The sequence below is a fragment of the Opisthocomus hoazin genome, chromosome 6 (assembly GCF_030867145.1).
Source record: "Opisthocomus hoazin isolate bOpiHoa1 chromosome 6, bOpiHoa1.hap1, whole genome shotgun sequence".
NCBI classification, from domain to species: domain Eukaryota; kingdom Metazoa; phylum Chordata; class Aves; order Opisthocomiformes; family Opisthocomidae; genus Opisthocomus; species Opisthocomus hoazin.
The window spans coordinates 35,803,258-35,831,083 of NC_134419.1; the positions used below are offsets into that span (position 1 = coordinate 35,803,258).

Sequence of the window (27,826 nt, forward strand, 5' to 3'; positions counted from 1 at the left end):
GTAGTTTCTTAGTACAATTACAAGGATAATAAATATCCCAAGGTTTATTAGCTTCCTAAACAAATAAACTAATGCTCAATATCCCTAAGTAATATCCATTTTTGTATTAGGAGTAACATTAAAAGGAATGACAGAATAAATTCACAAAGTAAACCAGCTTTCACAAAGCTGAAGGCTGGACTGGTTTGTACTCTTCAGATACTGGCCTGTAGATTTCAGAAGCAATGATATCTACATCATCTGCTCTGCAATTACCTGTGCCATTTCACGAAGATAATATGTGGTAAGCATTTGAATGGCAACTCTAAATAGTTATTATAGTATATTGATAAAATTCTCCTCTGGAAAATGGTTTTATTTGCTGAGAGAAAATTAGCAGAGCCCAGGACTTGAAGTTTATAATTTCTTGCAATATCTGATTATAGTGCAAATGTTTGCGGAGTTCTTTCATATGTTCACAATGCATATCAGAAGCTGAAAGAGAATTCTAAAATGAATGACTATTTAGAGTGAAATTGATTAATTTCAGCAAATGACCTGTCTTCCTGAGAAGAAGATTTTCAGAATAGTTTTGTATAGGCACGGAAAGAAATGGAACACCCCAAAATCATCAGTGAAATAAGTGCAATCACAGACATCACTTCTGAAATTTGGCTTGTAACTTTTACTTTAACGTGAATACTGGAAAAATATTGATAAAATCTCTGAATGCCAGATGGGGTTTCTCCCCCATTAACCTTTGGATGTAGTTTTATTTCAAGGTGGTGCGATACGCCATGGAAATACCCAGTTTAGATGTATGGTTATGTCTATCTTACTGAATGCTACAAGATAGAAACAGATCTGTACAGCAAAGCGGTGCGGATTAATGATTGGCACTCAGAATTTTGAGGATTTTGGTTTAGACTGATAACCGTGGATTGAATATGTGTTAGTGCCTGGAGTGCCTTAGATATACTCCTGGAGAGTGTCTTCTGGTTTAGCTTTTTTCTAAAAATAATTGAATTCCTGTGCTCCCAGACTTGCAAACCATAACTGAATTGCTAAGTGGGCATGATGAAGAGTCACTTCAAAAATACTCTCCCCATCAAAGTCAGTGTAGTTATAGTCTATGAAAACCAGCCAGCACTACTAAAGTAAAAGTGAGTTTTTGCCTAAAGAGCTATTCCACACAATTTAAGGATACCAGAATCTAGTCCTTTAGCATAATGTAGTATGGTACAAGTACAATTATAACTATAAGCAAAGTAAGTAAAGCCATATTAACACTAAACATGTTACTGCTTTTGTAACGTTTGATCTGAAGGAATTCTCAAAATCAGCTGTAGCGACTTTGCATGGATTTGGATCGCAAAGTACATCTAAATTATTTTTATATTGGAGGCTTAATATCTACTGTCAAAGCAGATTGCACAGAATGACAACAGATAGTGCAAAAGAGCCCGCAGGTGTACACTGAACAGCAAAGAAAAGGTAATTACAAGCACTTCAGGAAGAACTAATAAAGGTTTCCCAAATCCATTTTAGAGGAAATTGGAAAAGGTCTTTGCCAGCATTCAGACAGGCCTCCAGGACAACACAGCCTCTGACATTTTCATTGAACCATCCTTTCCCCACTCCTGGTTACCTTTAGGAAAAGGGGGTTTTTAGAACTGTTTGAGTCAAAATGTCAAAGATTTCTCATCACTGTGTCAAAAATGTAGTTCCTGAGAACACCATTGCCACAAATATTTCTCCTAAATTGAAGAAATTTTTTTGAAAAATTGAACCAGTCTATAGAATGGAAAGTGTAGTTTCTATCAAGTTGGAAATATGGTAATATCATGACTATTTCAGGAATGAACTACATTGATGCTGTATTTTGTTTCCCAGATCTCTGCTGGTTGAAGTGGAAATATTACCTGCCAGAGCAAAAGCTTGCAGCAGTTCTAACAGAGCTTTTTGAGAAAAGTGGATAAAATATGTTTGAAGTGCTATTATTGTTCAACATGTAAGTAACTTGTTCTAGTTACTGCTGCATTATGTGTGGGGGACGATCAGATTTCAGCCTGTAACTTGGCGGTGTTAGGTTAACAGTTGGACTTGATCTTCAGTGTCTTTTCCAAACTAGATGATTCTATGATTCTATGATTAAGAAGGAATCCAAGTCCTTACTTATGAACTGTTAAAACTGGGGAATGTATTCCTCTGTATAGGTGCAGAAAATACTAGATCTCACTAAAATATAGAAAATGAAAAAATGGATGAGCAAAGTTGTTTCCCATGGTGATACTGTTAGGGCTGCAGGCAGATGACTGTGCCCTGTCCTGAAGCTGAGCTAAGGAAACAGAATATGGAAACTACTGTGCATGACATGAGAAAATTGCTGGACATGACAGGTAAAATGACAGAAGCTACAGATGTGCCAAGAGGGATGGCTAAATTAATAGCTGGTTAAGTATGGGGCATTATGTGAGAGGTGGCCAGACTTCACAAATAACTGGAGAAGGACCTTCTGAACAGTGCAGTCTTGCAAAGGTAACCATAGCAACGTCACTAATATCCTTTAAGACTGAGGTGACATAGGTAAACGTATTGGAAATACCAAATTTGGATGAGATGCAGCAAAACTGGACTACTGGGGAAAAAGTAATTAGGGACAGGTTTTTATCTGGGAATTCGGCTGGAGAAAAGAAGGCTCAAGAAATATCAGAAGGAATAATAAAACATGTAGTAATGTAATGCAAATTGTTCAGAGACACCTGGTAAGCAGCTGTATATTTGATCACCCACAGCCTGGAACTGAATAACGAACCACAGCCATTGTTCCAACTACGTTGTACATTGAGCATCCCTGTTTCAATGTGTCGGTCCCTGTTCCTGGCCTGAGGATACTGACACCTTTCTACCATCCTAACATCACACTACAGGTACATCTATGGATAAAGGTACACTTTTTTTACTTTCCTCATGACTTTTGTTAATGGAAACCTATCCAGTGAAAATATAACTAATAACCTTCATCCCTCTGAGACAAAACTGTCACGCAGGTTTAAAAGGATGTAACCCTGCAGACACTCTCCTGTCTGCAATAATTTGTGTACCTGTATGTACATGAGACACTTGCATTTTCTATTTCTTCCCTGTCACATTGAAATGTGCACCTAATGTAAAACAATTTCATTTTCAAATCATCTGCATCAGCTAAATATCCTTCAGGATCTGCTAAATATGGACGGATATGACAATCACATAATTTCATTTGTTTTCTCATAAAGTCAAATTGTTATTTTAAGAAGCTACAGAGGAAATTTGTTATAACTTGAAATAGGTCTCTCATATATACATACACTGAAGGTATTCTAGCCCCTATGAAGTTCTTTGCTTATTTTTCCATTTGATTAAATCACGTTAGTAAGATTGTGCTTTCTGAACTGCTGTTGGGAATTAAATTCCTAGTTGTGAAAAAAGGAACAAATCAGAAGAATACAGCAGATGCAAAGCAGTGAATCTTTGTTTCGGTTTAGAATCTATTAAATGAGGGTAAATAGGATTAAAAGCGTAAATGAGAGAAAAGTCTGGAAAATAGTAACTGATAGGGGGTTTCTTCTTCTTGCGATTTTTAGTGTCTGTTATTTGAATATATCATACATTCTTCCCCACCTCTCAGTCATCTCTGTCATAATAGTACACGGAGGAGGTTTAATTTCAGTTCAATACATTTGTTTGTTCATCTTCAATCATAGTAGATAAAACTAAGGATTATTCATGTTAGGGAAAGAAACATTATTGTCATCTCCTTCTGAATTCTGCAAGAGGAAAGGCTATCTTCACACCGTTCAATATACTTGAATTTTCTTGTTTATTTGTTTATTTTCTGGGTCACGTAGAGCTGTAAGTTCCAGTAGATCGCGCTTCACCTCTAAGCCACTCAGGCCAAATTAAAGTAGGCTATAGATACAATTTTAGCAAGTAAATAATGTAGCATAGAAGGCTTAAGAACTGATTTCGTAGCTATGACTGCATAATACAGCCCGTAACTTATTAAGAGCATTGTAAATTTTTTCCACACCTGTGATGTGAGTTTTGGGAATATGTCTGAGATTGTGCCAAAACAACGCTTACCATACATGAGAGATAATCAAGAAAGGATTTAAACTTTTGGATATTTCCTGTAATTTTTATATAAACTCAAGAAATTGTATCATGGACACGGCCAGGCATCTCTTTCTGTGACTATCTCAATCCTTGCTTGTGTTGTTTTATTTTTCCCCTCCAAGCATCTTTCATTTCTTTAACACTTGGTACATTTGCATGAAAATGTGATATCTGTTGCTTATTTTTCACTTGTGTTCACAATGTCCTGTTTTAGCCATCATAATGAATTACTTTAGAAGTAATTTTGATATCACAGAAAAAGCATTATGGCTCTGGTAGAGAGTTAAGCACCAGGAATAGGAGAGTTATTTGTAGCCAAGATAGTTTTCATGCAAACTTCCTTTAAAAAATAAGGCAGGAGATGTACAGAGACTGTGACATAAGAAAACTACTTTGTGAAATCTTCTGTGTGCCAAGACCTCTTGCAATAATTTTTCAAGTTTTGGAAGAGCTGTGTTTCCTGCTGTGGTGTGACATGCAGCAACAGCAAAGCTTTATTGCACATATATTATCTGTTACAAAATATGTCTAGGAATGTTTCATTAGTTTCCAAGTCTGTATAAACAGGGGTTCATAGTAGTCAAAACAACACAACTGCTCACCATTCAACTACGATTAAATACAGTTCAACTATATTTAGTTGTAATTTATTAAGCTATATTGAGTTGCAGAGAAGCACGCTTAGTTACAGCAATAGAGTAATGTTCTGTCTGCCACTTACGCTGCTAATGTTTTGCTTGTGCTAATGCATTACAAACAGGTTTGGTCCTGGCTTCTATAAAGCTACATTAATTCCGATAAAATTTTTTGGCCCTTCCTTTATCAGACATGGGAAATAGTTCCATCTGTAGAGGGAAAAAGTCTGTTCAAACAGACTGCAGAGCAAGCTGAAAGATTGCAATAGTAACAGGACAGCTGGGAGCACATATACAAAATCCTCTCTCTGGGAGATGTTCCTCAAGAAACAAAGTAAAGCAGATACCCTTGGAGGAAAATGCCAGAAATGCAGCTACCTGCTTGCTCACAGAAGTCCCGCACAGTGGGAGCAGTGAGAAGTCTCAGACTGCTGAGCAGCAGGAAGCAGCTTCTTTCCTTCTGTCATCTGGGACCATGGTACCATACGCGTTCTAAAGACTTGGAAAAAAGCCTGCAGGAAGATTCAGGTGAAGGAAGGCTGTAATCACTGCTAAACTGCTTGCTGGCATTAATAAGACTAGGATAGAGAATGCAGGAATTTAGAAACGATTAGTCCTATGAAAAGAGACCTTTGAAGGGGAAAGAAGGTGCACGTTTGAAAATGGGTAGGCCTGGGAAAGGTGAACAGGTCCTAGGCCTTAGATCTGGCCTGCAGTTCAGCTATCAGGCTTCAAAGCTGCTAGAGAGTCGCACACATTTACATGGATGAATAAGAATGTCATGAAACAGGATGTAGGATTGTCAATACCTATCGAAAAAGCAGTGCTGTTCTAGCTGTTTATTTATAGTGTCAAATTATAGTCACGTAGCTGCGAAAAACCAGGTAAATTAAAGCCCTGAAAACCCTTAGCAACAAGAAATTCCTGCTAAAGAGGAGAAAGAAATCACAGTGTTTCTCTCTGGCTTCATTTTCATATGCTAAGATAGTGACTCCAAACATTAAACATTTCTTTAGGCACAAGGAAGTTGCTTCCCAGTTACGCAGCATGCAGATGGGCTTCTTGTCAGTTACAGTAAGCAGAAGGAAGACAGGGTCATGGATGTGACTCAGAAGCTATGGGAGTGAGTGCAGACTGAGCTTGGAAGAGGATATTAGTATAATTCATGGTTTAGATCAATCAGGATTAATTAGGATCAACCAGACTGTGCATCTTCTCTTTCTGTACTTAAACAGTATCAATCTCTGGCTTCAGGCAGGTGTAGAATTTTCTGACGTTCATACACTAAACCTGAATTTGCTAGATTTAGCATTATATCTTGCTTTATTCCTTCCAACCACAAAGACATGGACCGTAAGGAAACAACTGAGTAGTGTTTCTGTTTATCACCAGTATTTCATAGACCACAAATTTAATATATAATCAGAGTTTTATTTCTCACTAATACTTTTTGTAATTTGTCCTCTGTCACAGACACCGTGCAACCTTCAGCAGGTTATTTCATTTCTCTCTGTCTTAGTTTTTCTAATGTAATATCAAGGTCAAGGCCTTAATATGTACCTGGAATAGGCAGATCAGTGTGCAGGTAAAAGTCTTCAGTCCTGTTGAACAGTTTTGGGTTTTTTTTAAGTCCATAAAGTAACTGAATATCATAGCATATGTTACAAACAGTTGCCTGTTGCTGACAACTCTATGCTGTATGACCTTGTGTTTAAACTGTGGTCCTTGTAGAAGCAGAGTGAAGTGTAAATGACCAGAAGTGTGCATATTTTTCCTAATCCTAACCCTACACGTAAAACCAGCCTGTTGACCTGCCTGATGGTAAAATGTCAATGTACTAGCAAAACTGGAGATTATCAACTGAGAGGCTGAAGGGAACCTATTACAGTAGATGGTTTAGTCCGAGCTTTTCTTTTGGGGGCTTCTTAAATGTTAACTGCAGAAATACCTAGCTAGTCTTTTAAACAGGATAAACAGTTGAATTTTCATTGCTTTCATTGTACAGTGAACAACTAGATTTGCATGTAGTCTTTTTGATGATTTGATTATATGTCTTTGAAATATCATCCATAGTGGTGCAAGAAATTGTTTCCAGACTCTTGGATTCAGAAAGCAATCCTACTTACTGTTTTCATGTTCCAGCTTAGTAAGAAGATCAAAAGATTTGTTTACGACTTTTTTTTGAGAAACTAGTATGTGTATTGGAATAAAGGAGGGAAAGGATCATATTCCTGCAGCTTGAATTGTAAGAAAGAAGCTTGATTATACTATTGTTTTGTATACATTTGTCATTTCTCTGTACCTTTTGTAAGGTTTCCCACAAAAAATTCTACCTTTAATATTTGAAACCATAACACTCTTCTGAAATGGGAGGAAAGAGTGGTTCCAGAATGCTATAGACATGTTGTAATCTGCTCTCCAAATAAACTCTGTGGTCAACAGGAAAATCGTACCTAATGTGTGAGTGAAAGTTCCAGTAGTCTGCACTGAATTATGCTAAGCTATTTCAGAGATTTGTGATGATAGATAGAAAATCAGTCTAATGGTGGTAAATTAGTCAGCACCATGGCCCTCATGAACCTCATCTGGGGCTTCTATCCACTCCATGGCGATGGGGTGCCTGCCCAAGATATGTTGTAGGAGTCTCCAGTTCAGCCACAGCCATTTCCAGGCCTGGCAGAGCCCCTGTTAACCCAGGTCTGACTGGTGATCACAGGGATGGGTCTGACTGGTTACTATCAGTAGACCTGATCCTGCCCCTGACCTGTGATGAGAGCCCTCCTTTGCCAGACATGTTATCCCACCTGCCTCCCTGTCCCTTATGTAGCAGCTGCCCTTCACTGCTCCCTGGCTTCAGCCGATAAAGCAAACACGCAGCTACTGCCTTGCTTGAGCCAATATTCCTCATGAGAGCATGGTAGCCATTTGCTTCAACGGGAGATATGTCCGCCCAGTAGCTACAAAAACAGTTATAACAATTGAAACAGCAGTGCATTACTGAGAACAGTTCCGAGCCACAAAGAAGTGGCAGTTCCGAACCGGGAAATAAGCAAAAACATGAACTAGATTTGTTTTAAAGTTGCTTTCCTCAAAGAGAAAAGAGAAACTAGAAAAATAATGAAAAAGAGAACCTTTACTCTCCTGATACGCCTGTAATACAGCATTGTAGAAATTCTGCCACATTTTTCTCTTGAGTGAACTCTGCTCATTAGTTAGGCGAACACACAGGAAAATTTATTAGAATTTTTGCTGCTGATATATTATCATCTTGAGATGAAATTGTGAGAATAATTCAAAAGGCGTAATGCGATGTTCAAAAGGAACAGAAGATACGCCTGCACCAGTAGCACAGATGACCCTGAGACAGGGCTGTTTACAAACAGCTTGGAACAGGCTGTGGCACACATCTACCACAACAAGCATCACATGATTTCTGTTTGCTGCCAAAGCAGGGTAGCACCTTAAAGTTTATTAATCAGGTTGTAATTAATAACATAATCAGCAGCGACACTGTACAACACTGGTAGCATTGGTAATACTGTGCTGGTTAGCCATACACCGTGTATGTGCATTTTATTTTAAGCATGTGAACAGTGTGAGCACCAAATGGGCAAATATGTGGTAGAGTGGCATGCAGGAGGCATGCAAGTAACAAAAAATTGCCAGACTAAGGAAGAGATGAGCACAAGAGATTACAAATAGACTGAATCCCGCTGGATACCTGAAAAGATGACCAGCAAGAAAGAAAATTCAAAATGTCAGGCATATCGGGAGAAGATGAGAGCCTCCTTTTCAGGAGGGGAGGAAGTGGCATGAGAACACCAAGCACTAGCAAGGAATACTGGAGAAGGAAGAAGATGAGCCTGCTGCGGTTCCCACTTATCTTGTCAGAGAGATCTCCAGCATGACCATATTGACCCCAGGACTAAAAAGTGCCAAGGACTACAGCCGTGTACTGATTTTGGCTGGGACAGAGTTAAATTTCTTTATGGTGGCTTGTATGGGGCTGTGTTGTGGATTTGTGCTGAAAACAATGTTGATGACAGAAGGATGTTTTTGTTACTACTGAGCAGTGCTTACACAGCATCAAGGCCTTTTCTGCTTCTCAAGCTTGCCCTGCCAGCAAGTAGGCTGGGGGTACACAAGCAGTTGGGAGGGGACACAGCTGGGACCGCTGACCCCAACTGACCAAAGGGGTATCCCACACCATACAACATAGTGTTCAGCAATAAAACTGGAGGGGTGGAGGCTGGCAGTAGTTACCATTGCATGGGGACCCACTGTGCACTGGTCAGTTGATCGTGATCAATTGCTTTGTTTTGCATTACTTGTTTTTCCTGGGTTTTATTTTCCTCTCTGTTGTTTTTTTCCTCACAATTTTGTGTAAAATCATCACTAACTATACAGTGTTGGCTCTATAATATTTTATACACACAGCTAGTTTACAATATGAGTGTTGAAAGAGAATAGTTTTGCACTTGTAATGATGATGATAATAATGGGTAACAGTTAACTGTTAATATGCAGCATGTTGTGAATGAATGAATCCAGTAAAGTTTGGTTCTACAGCATAAAACTGGCCTGAGCTGTCACTCTTTAAAATACTTCAATCACAGTGATCTCTAATTTCCTTGGTGATATCTGTCCAGAAGCAACACATCCCACTTCTGAAACACAAAGTCCATTAGATGAGAAACGTTCTGGCTGAAGTAACAGGCTGGCTGACATTTGAAAGGCCTGAAAATGAGACAGCTGTTTCCCATTGTTTTTCATTTATATGCTTAAAATTATCACCTGTCTGAGCTTTTGAAAGGGGTGTAACATACTCATACTTCCTTATTTTATTGTGTACTGAGATGTGCTGAAGTACCTTTCTAATTTAATCCAAAGAAGTCAATTGTTTTACTAGTAATTAATTTCTAATGATCTTTATTTAATAATATGAAAACTTCCTCTTTTTAGAAATAGCATCTTGCTTTTCCTTCAGCTCACAATTAATGTCTGATTCTTTCATTGATTGGGAACTCGCCAGTAAGACCACTCAGACATGATTTTAAGTCATGTTTGACACCTAAGAGAAACAAACTAAAGTCTGCCAGTCTAACTAGCAACTGGAGCGTAGAAACATCCTTATACAAGATATAGAAGAAATAAATTTGCTAGAAATTTCTCAGCTGGTTCTCATAATGCTGTTCTACAATTGGCCTACACCCTTTTCATGTCAACTGCCCTGTGTTTCTTTCTGAGAGGTATGTGCAACAGGAATCCTGTTCTGCATGTGTGGTTTAAAAAGCAAGCAAACAGTAATAGAATCTACTTCACACAGCATACAAGGACCATCAACAACTGCAGTGTGGTATTCTGCTCTTCTCTGAAATGAGAGCATTAATTGGGCCACCTGCATCTTATTTTGTCATTAGGCCATCAACTCATGTGTAGGTCATCCTCTCTCTGATTTGGGTTAGATGTATTTGACTTTTTAAGTGTCAGGACACAAAACAACTTGCTATGAATTGTTACTTTTTTCTTTTTCATTTAAGATGAATTCTGGTTTAAGAGAACCATCTTATTTCCCTGGAATCATTTCACAATCAGCAGTGTCCACTTTTCTCCATGTGTTTGCTGTGGTGTAGCAGATTCACACTTCTCAGAGAAGGACTCTGTGGCATGCACAAAATGGCCCTTCAGTGGTTCAAACGTGAGTAACGCTGGTTGTTTCAGAATTATGGTTTTGCTGTTGAGTTACCTCAATTTTTCAAAGGAGACTTGTAAAAAAAAAGTATTAGTGGAGAATGTAGTGGAGAGTGTGATGGAGGAAACACTCACCACAGGGGGTTGAATGTAGCTTTCACTACCAAGTTTCTTCTGATCTTACCACCTCACTCCCCAGTCTTTCTGTTGTTATCAGGGACTTTGTTTAAAACATTTACATCCATGAATAGCTTCATTCAAATAAAGTGAATATGGTGTTGCGTGACATGAATAAGCCTTTGGAATCCTCAGTGCAATTATTTTTTTGTAGAATTTAGAGTGCGACCTTTCACCATTAAAACCCAGATACCTACGTCTCTGAAATGAGTAGGCAGACAAATTGTGAAAGTTCGCTCAAACCTTCTGTTCCATCTCCAGAAAGAAGAAAAGAGGGAGACTACTAATATCTTTGTTAATTCTTTCACTGATCTCTAGTTCTTTACCAGTGTTCATCACAGCCACAACAGAGGATGCACCTGGTGAATATAAGAAACTGTTGATCTGCCTTTTACTTTCCAGCGCTGGTCTGAGATGTAAATTTACACGATAACATGATAAACAGCAGGGAGTAAATTCACCTTTCTAGTGTCCTATTGCCACAAAGCAGAACAGAAAAAACTCTGTAATGCTGCAGTTATGTATTGGATCAACTATATTTACCTGGATTTATCCCGTTCTGTAGCACTTAGTATTGGACAGTCTGGTCTAGGCTCATCTTCCATCTGTTTAATGGGAGAATAAAAGTTTTATATTCTAATATGTTGGCAAACTTGACAGTTTTCTTTATGTCGTGTTCAGAACTGTAAAATAGCAGTGCAAGTCCTACATCTGGAGGAAGGACATAATCAAGTATATTCTTGTAATTTAGTTGAATTAACAAGTAATGTAAAAGTTTGTAGGCAAAATATACTTCATCAGAGGCAAGACTTTAAATGTTTGATTTGATTATGTGAATTTGTAAGCAGCTGTCTAAGGACCTTTAATCTGAAGAACTGCTGTTTGCAGATCCTATTTCTGGAAATAATAGATAGCTTACCCCCCAACAATAAATCATAATGCTCATAGTGTTTTATTCCTATGTTAATTTCTTTTTGTACACAAAGTTTCTTATTCTATGAAAAATTCTCCTACTTAAAAATCAATCTCTGAACTCTTTCATCAGGAACATTGCATTAGTCTGTTTCTTGAATTTGAGGACATTGTATAGTTAATTGAAATTCCTCTCATTTTTGTTTCGTGTGAGATTTAGGCCAAGTATAATTACGCTTGTATAAAACTCTAAATTGTTTTCCTTGTCATTTGTACAACCTGTTCCAACCTTATTCTGTAATCTTCAGAATTAATCTATAAATAGCAGAGTATTCCAGGTGAGGTTTCTGTCCCTGATGCCTTAGTACTCCTCTCATTTGTGGGGAAGTAAATCATGACATTAGCAGAATCAGTATATTCCCAGTTGTTATATAATTCTGTGGTTTAGTTTCATCATGTAATATTGGCAGCAATAAGATTCTTACTTAGTTGTACTTGCTCCTTAGAAAAGCTATATTCACACTCGGTAAAATCAAAAGCTTTACATAAGCATGTTCCTCCAAACTTAAATTAACCAGATTAATCACTAGAGCACTTCCAGTTTATAAAATGAGGGAAGACATGAGTCTCAGAATGAACTACACACACAATATTATAAGAGCGAAAGGCGCATCGGAGGAGGCATAGTTTACCAAGGAAATAATGCCTTTGATTCTGGGGAAGAAATATTGGCATTCCACGTTTTCTATACAGTCGAAGCACAGTATACAGTGCTGTTACAGACTACTGCTAAATAGCAAACAAAATGAAATACTTCCTCCAGGTTAAGCAATTTAAAAGTTTCAGACAAGATAAATAGAGCGAAATCAAAGTTTCCCTCATGAATCACTGCTTTTGCAAAGATTTCTTCTTCCCCCATTGTGGTTATTTACAATGATAAATTTGATTCAAAACTTCTGCATTTAGGTAGGACAGAAGATAGGAAGAAGATGAAATTTTATGAGTGATTAATATAAGCCCTATCTATTTAGGTCTGGAAGGAAGCTATCGCTTTTGTACTCTGCATATTTTGCTTGTTCATATGTTTCAAAAATCTTCATATTTTAGAATTCTGTCAACAGCTGACAGTCAAGAAAAACTGTCTTTTTTCTGTTCTGAAGGAAGTGACAATAATTTTATTAGGCTGATATATTATGTTGGAAAGCAAGAAGATGAGAAGGGATTTAATCAGATGATGACAAACTAATCCTAGACAAACTGTAAATATTAGAGTTGGTTTTTTTTAGTAAACAGGACACATCTGGAAGTAAACTAGACCATATCTGATCAGATTAAAAAATAATAGCTATGATTTCTTTCTGATAATTGCCACCTAGAGCAAATGAATTAAAGGCCCCCAAAAGCATAAATAACCCAGTAATAAAGTGGGACTCATGCATAATGAAAACTTTCAAACAATGTACTTTCATTCTGTTAGAAGAGTTACAAATACTGTTTCCTCACTACATATTTCCAGTTAGATACTATGTGTAAGTTGAAATGAACACATTAATGATAAAGCAGGGTTTTTTTGGGACAAAGAGTAAGCCACCCAAAACTATGATCATCTGGTTACTCCTTCCATGTTCTCTGCAGGAGATTTTCTTCAATATGTTGCTGAAATATAGATAGAAAGGCAACCCTGATGATACAGATTTCTCATTTGTAGGAAACGGACCTGAAGTGGTGGAAAGGGATTGAATCAGTCTGTCATATTTTTACCTTCTGAATTTATAAATAGTAGAATATTCAAGATTTACTGGGATGCAGACCCCAGACTGAATGAGCTCTACATGTTCACCTGGTCCTGGAAATTTTTTTGTTGTTATTAATTTTTGCCTACGTGAATACTCAGACTTTCCAGAAGTTTGGTTGAGAATTGGCTACCAAAAAACCCCCACAAACAAACAGGCAAGCAAACAACCCCTCTCACAAAACAACACCTGTATATGCATGCACAGAAGCATATTTATATATGTAATATTATATGTATATGAATAAGGTATACTTGCACACATGTATATGCACAAATATTCATATTTATGTAATAAAATAAATTGTATTTATACCTGAATATCATTACACTTAAAAAAAGTTATCAATGTCACAGTGATGAAATGAGACCTACCTCAGTAGAAAAAAAAAAAAATTTCAAGGAAATTGGAAAGGCCCAAGGAAAAAGTAGATTTATAACATAGGTTAGGCCTCCCTAACTTCCATAGTGAGTGGAAGGCAGTCACTTGTAGTAGGAGTTCAGTGCCTTGGGTATGCCCAAAACCTAAATGTGTCACCATAAAAGATATGGTTCAATGTCATGTGAATAGTCTCCTGACATTGTTCTGTCTGTTAAAGTAAAAAATATGTGATCAGGTATGTGCAGAAGAAGGTCTTCTGTAGTTGTTATAAACATGTCAGTTGTTTTAGATGTCAAGCATGATAGCTTTCTAAAAATCTTTGTTCACATTTAGACAAAAAAGAAGATAGAAAAGACTAATGAAAGGTCTAGTGACTAGAAGAGTCACTACTTTTAAAAAAATATCTTTAGTGTTTTAAATGTCCAACCAAGCTATTTCAACTAGAAATACAAGAGGGAAAAAAAGAGAATTTTTATTAGTGATTTGTGCAGTGCAACTAGTGCAGGCTGAACAAATGAGTGCACAAACTGTGGTGAAATTCAGATTTTGAATTGTATGAGTCATGCAGCTCTTCACTATTGCACTACAGTAAACATCACCTCTCCCTCTGATGTACATCAGAAAGCAGGTGATGAGTGTTCTGGGGTCTTTTTTTGTTAATCTGCTCTTACAATCTTGTTGACATTGAGAGATAGGAGAAAAACTAGTGAGGGACACTTGTCTGAAGGACACCTGGGGGGAGCTAAAACTCATCTTTTAAAAAGTATTGTCAAAATTTATTGATCAACATGGAGTATTTTATAGCCATACTTGTGTATCATCTTATAATATGCTGGAGAAACCAGTAATTCCTGTAAGGATTTTGTACTAATAATATTAAAATCTTAAAATTATATTAATTTATTTCAGTAGGACTGGAATTAAAGATTGTACATCTTTTCAGGATTCAGGGAATAGTTTCATTCTCCATGGAGAGCAGTGATCTAAACATATGCTGACCTCTTTCAAAAAAATTGTATGTTCTTCAGTGTAGTCATAGCTTCTCAGCAACAGAAGCAAAGGGGGGCAAGAAGGACCTTGAAATCCAGTGAGAATCCTGTAAAAAAGAAAATCAATAACATCATTTCTCTAATAGCTTTTTTTCTTATACATTGCTAAAAAATAAATTGGCAAACTCATTCTGCCCTGAATTCTTGCTCTCGGAAGTGTTTTAAAGCAGAAGTCAGTTTGAACAGGTATTAGCCAATTAGCCAAGGGCAAATGTTTCAAGTCTTGAAACAAGAACAAAAAACGTGGTGGCAAATGGTCAACTGATAGCTGCAGTGGTCATCTATGTCTATAAAGCAAATAAATAAAGCAATTGCCAAGGCATTCAGAAGTCAGTGCACAAAAAAATGTATATAATCTGCAAAAGCTGCTTCCTCTAGGCAATAAATTTACACTTAGTGCATCTGCTGATAAGTGCATGCTTTAGCATGTTTCTGCTATGTCGGCTTTTTGGGAATGCTAATAATAACATTTTAGGGCTAGGCTGCTAAATGGAAAATTGCAGTAAGATTCAGTACATGCTTCTGCATTTCACAGATCTGAGCAGAGTTCCCAGAGTTAGCACTGGACTGTAGGGAACAAATTTACTATTCAATCTTAAGGGTTATTTTTTGTTGTCCTTTTCTGTTCCAATGAGTCTAAAAGTATTTGCAATGTTCTTCTTAGCTCCCTGGATTCATAAATCTCAGAAGAGTAGCATATATATAGTACGGTAGCATATATATAGTACGGTATCTTGAGGTCGTTTAGGAATGCCTCTGCAAACAAATTACTCTTACTCCTAACACTCTTAGTTGATTAGTATAAACAGTTCATTTCTCACTATCCTGATTACACTGGGCAAATAAGCATTATTTGGCTTATGCTGTCAGGACTGTTTTATTTAATCCAAAAGTCATATTTTTATATCCCTAAAAGTACAAGCCTGATTTCCCTGTGCTGAATACAAAGGCAAATTTTAGGATTGCTGACAGCCCTGGGCCAGTTTCCTGGCTCAGACGTTTGGGAGTCATTTAATGAATCTTTGTTGTTATACGATAAGTGTTTCTCTGAACATAGATATCAGTCATCTTGCCTGAGAGACTGCATTGTTAAATGGCTTACTGGAGTTTTTACAAGTTGTCGGAGTATCTTGTCATATTCTGTGCTTGCTGACTTTTCTAAAGGAGCCCTGAGTCAAAGCGGACCCCACTGTGCAACACACCCTGTCCAAAGGACAAGCCAAGAAAATGTCTTTTCAGTTCTTTCTCTTCTGTCAGGTGGAAGAGGGAGGATACTGTAAGAATGCATCTCTCCGGGTAGATAGTGTGGCACTAAGTTATAACTGTGGTATGAGTTGGAATGCTGACGTCAGCAGAAAGTCCATGCAGGATTGGTTACCAGAAGAGTCTTTTGCGACTAGTTCAGGTATGCTGTGTGCGTAGACTACCTACTCCATACAAACTGGTCAGCCCCATGCAGTACTGGGTGAATGACAAGAAGTCAGCAGAACAACAGCTGGGTGAGTCTGAGCTGGCGTGAGAGAAGATACTGCAGGGATGCTTGTGGCAGAGCCAGCTGGGAAGCGGGAACTGCAGCTGAAGTCTTCTTTCTTCCCCAGCTTTCTTTTCCCATCATTATTTTATGCTCATTTCTCAAAAGAAAATGGAATGATCTTATCTGACCTTGCCACTGAGCGTTTTAGCCTCTTTTAATTCTGTAGATTGAATACAAAAGCCTCTTAACATTTCAGAAAGTTTATATGGCTTTATCTTTCATGCTATAGAAAGGTGTGAAACTGTTTTTCTGCATGATGCATTGGTCTTCAGTTTGCTTTCTTTCTGCTGCTGATTTTTTTCACAGTAGTATGTATTTTTGGAGATGCCTAAGTAATTCAGATTGTGCTTGTTTTAAATGAGTTAAAATGGTGAAAGAACATATTCCCACAAGCTGTTTACTTTTTTGGGGGTTTGACTGGTGTGCCATACAGTTCCCCTGGCAGTGAGACTGTTGGATAAGTAATCATCACTCTTAGGACTTCGAAGACATTATGTTTTCACAGACTGTGTTAACAGTGTTTTAGCTTGCAGGTTTTGGTTTTTCAGACAGTGAACTTCATGCAAATTCCTCATTTCCAATGCTTCTCCTTGGCTAAAATTTCCTTTCCTGTGTTCTTAAAAGCAGCCTGGCTAGCTTGGTGGTTGCTCTGATTTGTTTGGGGCTCTTGTTTTTGTTTTTGGTTTTCTTCTTACGATTTTATTTTTGAGACTGAACTTGTTCAGTGACTGCCAGGCCAGCACTGGAATATTAGCTTTTAGAACAATTCGGAAAACTTTGTCCAGTGCATAAAGCCTAGTGTTACCTATGCTGTTTTCTGTTTGATAGAAGTTAGATCACAGCATTGTGGTTATTTGCTGTTACGTGGGCTGAGGCAGAAGACACCAGTGACTCTTTAATTAGTTTTAACTAAAAAAAAAAATCTTTTTCTTTTAACAAGTTCTGCACTTGATAGAGCACAGAAGAACCTGTCCGTTCGTCGTTTCCTTTGAATGACAACAGGGTCTAGGAGTATTGCTCAGACATAATAGCACAAGCCATGGAAGAACGTAGGCGGTCTGACAGGTAAAATCTGCAAAGGTGTGCAGAGAGGTCACAGGTGGCAATAGGACAGTATCTTTTTAAATCGGCACATCCAAACGTATATAAGCCAACTTCTCACTCAATTATCTATCCTAATGTCTGAGCAGAGCTTTGTGGGAGACAGGAAAAGGTGTTTCATTCCTCGTTTTAGCTGCAGAGGGTGCACAACCCAGAGGTGCTTTGCAGATTTACTGGCAATGCAACATTCGGCAGCATGTCAGCATGGCTGTGCCCAGACTGAAGAAGCCTCCAGAAATCATCCAAGATAGAAGTATGTGGAAGCAAGTATAGGTATACTTAGAGATCAGATCATAAGGGAATAATCCAGCAGTGACAGTTACACTATTAAGAAATATGGCAATAAAGATACTATGAAATTACGCATTATATATCTGATATAATCTGCTAAAATATGACTGCTAGATACTTAAATTCACATAAACATTGGAGGAGTCAAACCGATTAAAAACACCTATAAAATGCAATGATATTTGCTAAACCAACCCCAGTGTGCTCCAATTACAATACCCGGTGCTTTCGCTGAAATCTCCGGGTGACTGCTAAGCTGTGAACGTTTTATTTTGTAAGGGCACTATGGCGTGGCCGTGCTTTGCCATGCGTGGGTAAGATGGCTGTCCTTGGGAGCTGCAGAGCTGAAGTTTGCATTGCTTTAATGTACCGTCTCGGGGGAATGCGTGCTGGTAGGTGAGGTGTTTCTTTGTGACACACACAATTTGGCTGAACATTATTCACAGTTTTGTCAACAGTTCTCCGGAGTGTTTGAAGAAGTTATTTAAGAACTCCAGGAGTTGGGAAAAAATGTTTATTGGAAACATCATGGATGTGTTGAGAAGAAAATCAAAAGCAGTGTAGATGAGATTTTTTTGTATCTATGGAATGAATAATGTTTTAATCCTTTGCACGGGACAAAGTCTGAGGGAACAAAATAAATATCTTAAAGGTCACAGGTGGTGCTTTGTCTTCACAATAGAAAAGTCTAGCTTCACAGTTAATAAAGAGCCTTATTTTTCTGCTTTTTTCGCCTTCTATAAAAGACTTTAGTGTTTCTGCTTTCTTAGTGTTATTTAAACTGCCCAGGAAGCTATTTTCTTAGTCAGCTTTTAACATGTTGAACCATTTTGTACATAGCTGTTTTGGGGCTGCTGTCTTTGGACCAGTGAAGTTTTCAACAGCAGTAATATCAATATCATTTCAGGTTTTGTTTTTTTTGCCTAGAACTGCTGTTTCTTCAAAATACCAGTATTAAGATCATCAGCTATAGGTGTTCAAATTAATGAAATAAAGAAAAATTGATGAATAAATTGTAGTGACAAGCACACTAGTTGTTTGAAAGCATTGTTAGCATGCTTGACAACAGCGTAGTGGTTCCTGATTAAAAGGAAAACAAAAGCCTGGAGGAAAACACCTAGAGTGTCAGCTCAAAACCACCAACATGGAATACATATGGAAGTTTCGCCCTGTTAGTCTACGTGTTGAGGTTCTTTTTAAAATTAATGACGAGTTCTTGTCAGGCTTGGTTGACTGCAGCAGCAGATTGATGCTTTATTCAAATTCTGTCTGCCTTGAAGCATTTTTCTTTCTGTCTTGGAAGAAACGTTCAATTCGTTATGCACATCCAACCCATGAGAAAAAGCTTAAATGTGTGATTGTAATGCTTGGGACTAGATCTGTTTAAAAAAACAAAAGTTTTATTTAGAAGACTAAAAAATGAGCAAGTCAAGTTTTCCTTGATTAATGATTAATTTAGAGTTAACCCTGCTGATGTTGTCTTTGGCAAACCATTGCACTGATTGCTTATGTCCGAAAGGCAGCGCTGCAGTTCAGATGGCAAAGTAGAAGCTTCCGTGGAATCTTTTTAAAATGTTTCAAAAGCAGTGTGAACTTTTATTAAATCAATAATTTGAAAAATTGATAATATTGAAAATGGCAATACATTCATTTGACATAACCTTTGATAGTTCACATAGAATAAATGCAATACTGATACTAGTTCAGAAGTCATAAGTGCAAAACATCTGGGGAAACTGTATATTGCAGTTGACATAGCCCTTTAATGTTTGGTTTCTTATTAGTGGTGGTCATTGCAGAGCTAATCTTTGTACAAATCGATGGCAAACTGATTCATTTCATAGCTGAGAACTCTATTATCTGAAGTTCCCAAGTGTTATACGTTCACCTGCATAGGAATTAGCCTAGCAATGAAGTCAGACAGTAAACTATTCTTTCTACATGGTTCGTTGTGTACAAAGATGAAATTATATTTTATGCGTAAGCTGTAGCTTTAACTTTTATCCACTATTTAGATAGATAGATAGGCGATAGATGGATAGATATTACTTACCATACAGTCAGTTTTTATAACGTCCGCTGTAAAAATGTATAAGCCAAGTAATGTTAAAACTTACAAAATCTTCGTCCATAAAATATTTTACAGTTTTGTACTGGCCACCCTTAAATTTTTCTGCATATATGCTGCGTGTCATCATCTGTATATATTTGTTGCTCCTTATTTGGAAAAAAAATGCAGGGATTTGAAGGACATTGCTAATGTGAACAGCAGCATTTCCAGATAGCTTGTAGAAACTACTGATCATGAAGATATAGTAGCCTGGGAGTAGCTTGTAAAGACTGCATGTCAGAGTCCTTTTTCCTAAGCAGATTAGGAGACTTTTTGCCATATAGTTTTCTGGCTTTGTGTACATCTCTCTTGGACTAAGGCTTTCCTTGTGTTCAGTATTACCTGAACTTTTATCTTGCACAGAGACTGCTACTGACAAGACTGTTAGAGCATTAACAGATACCTTTGAAATATTTTTTTTAAATTTTATACCAGTACTTTAAAAACAACTCTTTAAATAATACTGACGCTTGCAATGTGATAATGCCCAAATGCTTACATCATGAATGGAAGTTCTGTTCTGGGTGCTATAGACTTGCAAATAGCATATGGTTTTCACCCCAAAGAAGTGCACTTACCCTCCAGTAAAATGTGTTGGTATTGTACAGGTTATACAGGACTATATTCGATTTTTGCTGTTTTATCCAGTATTAGACTGTGGTATGGTATTTCTTCTTCTCCACAAAGCTAAGAAAAACAAATGAATTGTAAGTAGCCTGCGTATAACCTGCCAGAAGTACAGGTGCTTTCAGCTCACAAAGTAGGTCTCTGCTGGTATTACCAGGAATCATGTCAAAAGTTGAAAAAAAATTTTTAAAAATATTATCAATATTCCATAAATCATAAGGCAGGATAATCATGATATCCTTCCACTATAACTTACTCCGAGCAATGTTTTTCATTCCGACAGAGCTATGCAGGGCCTCATCCACAAAGCTTATGACGAACCACAGGCGAATTAACGCGGGAGTGCAGAGAGGCCGCTCTGCAGGTCTCCTCGTTTCCCCGCGGAAGGTGTGCGGCTGGCTGCTGGAGCGCTGAGCAAGCGAGAGGACGTCCTGCTCGGGCTGGTTGCTCTACTCGCCCTGCAGTGCGCAGCGCTCCCTCTCCTTGGGCGTAACGCTATTGCATGTCTTTGTAGCGCGGTCAAACCCCTTCAGACGTGCTCTAAACCAGGCTGCTGAAGAAGCGTGGCGATCGCCTCCAGCTCGCGCACAATGCAGTCGGGCAATTAGGATGAAGCTTGGGCGGAGGGTTTTTGATCCTTCCCGCTGCTTTACTGTGCGCAAGCTGCTTGCTGGAGTTTTGATGGAGTTCAAGGTTTTAGTCTTAATGTTTAAAGCCCTTAATGGAGTAGGTCACACTCGCTCGCTGGAATTCTGATCTTTAGGGATCTTTCATCTCGCCTTTGGAGATCTGAGGGAAAAGGTTAATCGTTGCAAGGGATGGAAAGAAAGCTTCAGTTCGGCTTACATCTTCGTGTCTCTGCCGCCACATCTGTGAGGTGTCTTCCTTTAGCAGGAAGAAGTAATATGGACCGGGGCTCTTCAAAGAGGCATAAAGACTTTATCTATCTTTACAGGTATTGGGGAGGCACCTCCGATTCCTCTTGACACTTCTTTTTTTTTTTTCTCCTTGGGGCTAAAGGTTGAAACAGGAAGAGCTTGGCACAGCTAGAACTACACATCTGTACTTTCAGGGTATGTTCTGAGCAGGGACTATGCAGCAGCTCACCTTCACGCAGCTGAGACCTTGGCTGCTTTCACCACCAGAAGATCCATATCATAGGAGGAAGATGGCTCCTAAATCCTTTAAGTGGCCCTACATCCACACTGATTATTTCTGGTACTTTCATACCTCCACTGCAGGAGATGAACTTTTAAAATTAGTATTTCCTCAGATAACTGAGCTACTCTATTTCTCTTTGAATTATAGCATGTATTTTGATATGAGGCAAAGTTTGCTTTAGGCTAAGAAACCAAGAGAGTAACCAAATTTATTTTTCTGTTTAGAGGACCTGTTCTTAGAATAATCCTGTCTTAACCGTAAGACAGTTCTGTAGTACATTGGAGCTCCAAGCAGCATCATTTTGAAACTGTTAAAACTCCAAACTACGGTTATGCAATTTGTAGAGCTGTGATTTTGATAGGATCCTGAGGGATATAAAGATGATAGTCTTTCTATTTTAAAACTTAATTTCTATAGGACTTTTTTTAATTACAAAAATGTCCATCTTCTGGCAAACATTACTACAGTGGCTTGATTTGGAATTTTCTATGTGACATCTCCAGAGGACTGGTTTATATACGTTTCCACAAATGTCATGGTGAAGGATAATTTAAATAGTGAGTTAGTTAACTAATTCCCATGCAGAAATATGGCTTCACCTTAAAACCAAAAAACTTAGAAATGCAGAAGTTTTGTGTGAGCCTGTTGTCTTCTCCTCCCCAAAGGCAACAATAAAATTTGAATATAGCTCCTTCTCTGATGCTGATCAGTAGATGAACTAGTTTGCACAGTCAGATACTTTTTTCCATTTCCAGAAATATAAAGTGCATCCTGATCGCATCAATACTATTAACAACTGTTCAAGGGAGATTATTCCAGAGAGGGCAGTCAGCTCCACTGGTGTGTTTGAATAGTCAGTAGGAAGATTAGCACACCATCTGAGAAGTCACTTCTTTCCAAGACGTAAATAGAAATCTCCATGTTTGCTGTGGGTGTGTTAACCTGTAAACCATTTAATATCAGCAGCATAATGGAAATTTATTCTTTAATATTTCCTTTGACGCAGCATTTAGACTGGTCAAACTTTGGATGGAGTTCTAGTTTTTGTCTTCTGTTCTGGTTTTATTTTCTGGAAAACAAAATCTCTTGTTTTCTGTCTTTTTAAAAGTCTGGAGAGAAGATTTCTGGGTGAACACACTCAGAGGTATAAGAACACGCATAAACTAAAAATTGAAGGCCAGCTGGCACTTGACCAGCTTTCAGCATTTTTGGTAAAACACCTGGAATTTAGATAACGGCTGCAGCAGGACTGCTGGAAGCTCTCGCTGTACTGTTCCCCAATCCTGTGGTAGCTTCAGGCACCAGGGACAGAATGTCCCCGCTGTTGGGTGTTGATGTTAGGGTCACCATTCACCAGCACGTCAACTCCAAGACTTGGCCCCAAGCTGCAGTTCAGAAATACAGAATCTACCACTTCAGAGAAGCGAAAGTTGTCTAAACTCACTTTTGTGAAAGCAGTGTGAAACACAACGCTCCGTACGCTGTGGTTTTTTTCATTATAAACAGAATAAATAAAGAATAAAAGCTTTGGGTGTCAGGTTAGGCTCACCTCGGTTGTTTATGTAACATTCCCTTCGTTTTTGTGTGGTGCAAACAATGACAGGTGACAGGGCCGTGAGAGAGCAGTTCTGCACCCAGGCCACGCTTGTCACCGAGCTCCGGGTGCCCAGGAGGCAGGGACCGTTTGGGTGCTGTCAGGTGACATCTTGCTGCAGTCCTTCTGTAGGGCAGCAGTCATCACTGACAATCTGTTTGCAGTTATTGCACATCACTAAAGCTTTTTATGGTTTAGAAAAAAAATCCTTCCCTTTCTTCCTCTCCATCTAATATATACTTTTTATTTACGAGTTATAATTCAGTTATAACCCAAACCTCTCCAGTCTGCCCACAAATTCCTTTTGGCCCTGGCTAGCATGCGGGGACTGCAGGTGAGGACGCTGGAGAAGAAGCCTGGATTCAGGAATTACTTTTATTTATGCAAACGAGTATTTCACTGCAATGAGCACGATGTGTTGATGCTCCGAGGGGCTTAAAGCCGGGTTCGTCCCTGTGGGTGCGAGGACATCGGCGGAGCCCGTCCTGAGCAGGCGGGGGCCGAGCGGGGCCGCGCGCGCCTGCCCCCGCCGCGTGCTCGGCGCGGGAGCAAAGAGGCGAGGCCGCAGACCCCGACCGACCCCCCCGCCTTCCTCCCCCCAGGCCGGCCGGGCCGGGGGCGCACACAGAGCGCCCCCCCGGCGGCGGGTGCGGTGCCCCTTGACGTCCCGCCCGGGCGGGGAGGGGGGGTCGGTCGGCGATGGCCGTAGCGGCGGCGGGCGCCGTCACCGCGGTGTGACACCGTCCCCGTCGCGAGTTTCGCCTTCCCCCCCCCCCCCACCGCTGCCCGCCCCGGCGGGGGGAGGCGGCCGCGTGGCCCCTTGTCTCGGTCCGGGGCCAGATTGCGACAGCGGCGAAGGCGGCCGGCTGCCAGGTAAGGCTGGTGGGTATGCCCGGTGCGGGGGGTGCTGCAGAGCCGCTCCCGCTCTTCCGTCCTACGCCCGCGGGCCGGGGATGTCCCCGGAGGCGCCGCTCGGGTCAGGTAACCGGTCTGTGGTGACCGGTGAGGCGTTGCGGCGGTGGCCAGCGTCTGCCAAGATGGCTCTGCCCCCTCGCCAGGGAACGCGGGGAGCTGAGGAAGCGGTGGGCCCTGCGGAGCCGCTGCCTTTGGCCGGTCGCCGGCCGGGAGGGGATCCCGGTGGGAGCGCGGGTGGAACTGGGTGCCTGGGGACTGAGCTCAGGCGGCTTCACGGGGGAAGCTGGATGAAACCTGCGAAGGCCTGGCGGGCAGCGGCGGCCGCTGAGGGTGTGGGAACGGCTGGCCGGAGGCATGGCGGCCTCCGAGTTCCTCGACGGGCGTGAGCGCTGGCGTCCGCTCCGGCTGCCCCGGCCGTGCGGGGTTGCGGGGGGCCGCTCGGTGCGGGCCCGGGGTCCTCTCCAGCAGCAGAGCCTTTTCCTGAAGTGCTGGGAGCGCGGCGGTTTCTCGTGTCACGGTATCCGTTGCCAGGTAGACAGCTTATAGTTCGAAGACAGTTTTACCGTTTAGGGGTTTCTTTTTTCTTTCTGTGATAGTTTTCGTAGCGAGCTTTGGCTCTCCAGCGCTGACTGGAATGTGAAGTGTGTGTTGGCAAGATCCAAGCCAGTTTTAGCTAAGGAAGCACTTGAGAATGAACGCTGAATATGAAGATGATATTTATTTTGGATTTTTGTATGACTCAAAAAGCCCTCTTGAATAAATGAATTCAATATTTTGATGCAATCACAGATGCCGCATTCAGATTAGAGCCAATCCTCGAGAGCAGAATAATAGACTAGAAATAGTACTGGAGTATGAGATCGAATGCAGTCAGGGAAGGCGCATTGCAATTTAATCGCGGTAAAGTAGTACGGCTGTAGCAACGCGAGGTACTGAGCGATCGGTTCGGTGTCCCTGGTTTTGAGGCAAGGCAGGCGCTAGTCCTGCACGGCCGGCCTCACCGTGGTCCTGCGCACAGCCTGCAGCTGCTGCCGCCGGTGCTGCCGGCCTTGGCAGCGGCAGGAGCCTGCGGATGCGCCTCGGGCACCGTCGGCCTCGCCCTAAACCGGGTTCTGCCCGGCAGCCCCGTTTCTGTCGCGGCTGTGTCACTGCCGGGACCGGAACATGGCGATCTGTCCTGTGGCCGTACTCCTCAGCAGCAGTACCTGCCTGGACACACGCTGCCGAGGCCGCTCCTGTCATGGTGGTCTTGCTGTCCCCTGGCACAATCCTGGCTTCCAAAAACAGCCTTCAGAGTGTCTCTTTGTAATGACAAAGCTGATTTTTAATTAGCACAGCCTAGTGACACATACATCCTGAAAAGTTCACTCCGCAAAAGCAGTGGTCAGCAAGAGTATACTATATATGCTGAGATCTCAGTCGTGATATATTACAAATATCACACTCTGGTAATAATAAATAATAATAACTACTTGTTATTACTATTTATTGTTTGCATCGGTATCGCTGGTTTATTATAGAAGTTGCTTACCATGCACATAACCTTATTGAGAAACCATTTCAAAACGTCATCCCTTAAATGTCATGAACTCTTAATTTCTGGTGTAAGCTTTGTTCAGTTAGTGTCAATTTTTTGTTCTGATCATTGCTCTGTTTATTATGGCTGTCTCTTTTCTTTGCTTGCTGTCTCAGTTTGAATACTGTATTCAGTTAAAAATTACAATGCCCTGAAAAAGGCTTGGGATAACTTGCAAAGGCCAACTGATGTCTCTTTGCAAGTGGCAGAGATTTTTTTTTTTACTTCTGGGGCTGAAGTAGTGAAAGAGTAGCATGGCACAACTTTTTTTTTTTTTTTTGTTTAGAAAAATATTCGTAAACTGTTTTGAGCTATAACTTATGCACTGTATTATCTGACAGTATATGACCATTCACTGAAAATTTTATTTTCACAAAAACTTTGTTGATGGTTTTGTACGGTGAGGAGGCTAAAAGCTGAATATGACGCAGTAATTATTTAAACCTCGATCAAGTTTACAGAAGCAGAATACCAAGCCTGTTAACAAAAAAATGCCTCCATGGGCTGCAGAGGCACAGCCTGCCCACCATGGTCTGCCCCACGGCTGCAGGGCAATCTCCCTCCTTCCCCTTCCTCCTGCACTGACCTTGGTGTCTGCAGAGCTCTCGCTCCTCTCTCCAGCTACAAAAATGCCCTTACGAAGTTTATTTTTGTTTGTTCTTAAACGCGTTATCGCAGAGACACTGTCACCATCACCGATGGGCTCGGCCTTGGCCAGCGGCAGGTCCGTGCTGGAGCCGGCGGGCACTGGGTGTGTCGGACATGGGGGAAGCTTCCGGCAGCTCCTCACAGGAGCCACCCCTGCAGCCCCCCAGCTACTGAAACCTTGCCACGCAAACCCACGATGGTATCTGTTTAATATTTTATTTTGCAGGCAATTGTGTTATTTTGAAATCTACATAACAAACATATCCATTCAGCTTTAAATCCCAGATGGGTTTGTGTGAGCATTGGACAATGATGTGAAGCAACAGTATAAGGAAAACATAAGAGAAAACTTGCTAGAAAAAATAGCTGCAATGATACTTACAGGAGAAAAATAAATACTAATGAAATTAACCTGTTTTACAAGGCACCTGATTTGATATTTAAAGGCCCTGGCAAAAGTTGAGGAGATCTGGCCTTTTCAGAATACATTTCAAAAGAATCACGGACAACTTAATTTAGGAACCAGCAAATTGATTTCCCATTTGAAGTGACTGTTCTTGAAGAAAAGGCACAGAAGAATTTGGCCGGTCACAGTAAAGTATTCGTAATACCCGTCTGAACGTGCAGTACTGGCGCAGGACTCGTGCCTTGGTTTCGCCAGCTGTGCAGAGCGCGCGCAGTGCGGGCTGTTCTCGGTGGGACGGCGGCTCTGCCTGCCCGCCTTGGTCCCGCGCGGGAAGCCGTGCGGGGCGCCGGGCTGTCCAGGCGCCAGCGAGCGGGGCACAGGTGGCGGGAGGAGGGCCCCCGCTGGGGCAGCCGCCCGCGTCCGCGCCCGTGCGACGTTGCAGGGACGCGGCGGCTGGTGCCGGCGTTGCCAGGCAGTGGTGGGTGCTATTGTCCGTGTACTGTCGTGTGCGCAGAGAGCGTGCGTGTACCTGGGAAGCACAAACGTGCAAAATCCCGCCCTCAGTCTGTTTTCAATCTGTTCTTTTGCAAAACGCTGAACTTTCTTGCTGGTAGGGAAATTGCCTGAACTAGCAGTACTTATCCGAGAAGGTCAATAATTCAATATTAACTGAAGCAAGTTTTCTACGGTTAAGCTCTGGAGGCTTTTTTGTGGTTGTTACCAGAGATTCCTTTACATTAGAAGCAGACTTCATTTTGCAAAGAGAGCAATAACTTCTGATCGGTTCTTACTTTTAGCAATTCATTTAGTGGTCAGATGCACAGTGGTACTTAGCAGGTAATGCCACATGGTCCTGGAAAGCGAACACAATGGAATAAAGCTACGCCTTGGGCACGATGAGTTACCAAGGCTGAGCGGACACGCGGAGACCAGGGCGGCGATGCCCCAGCTCGGAGCCCTGCGGAGCGCCGCTGTGTGTGCGTGGGCAGCCGGCCGGCCTGCGAACGGCCCCCCTGTTCGCCTGGAAAACGCCTGTCGGCAGGAACTTCTGGGCAGGCTGTGTTCAGAGTAGGGTATGGCTCCTCTTC

The 27,826-nt window shown here is 40.8% G+C and overlaps 1 long non-coding RNA gene across 1 annotated transcript in view; it reads left to right on the forward strand.

Annotated features, from left to right (window-relative positions):
- The first annotated feature begins 23,907 nt into the window (after positions 1-23,907).
- LOC142361720 (uncharacterized) overlaps positions 23,908-27,826 on the forward strand; it is a 56,200-nt gene continuing 52,281 nt past the window's right edge. Inside the window, exon 1 of the long non-coding RNA XR_012764343.1 lies at positions 23,908-24,066. This is a non-coding gene — a long non-coding RNA (uncharacterized LOC142361720). The remainder of the gene's footprint in view (positions 24,067-27,826) is intronic.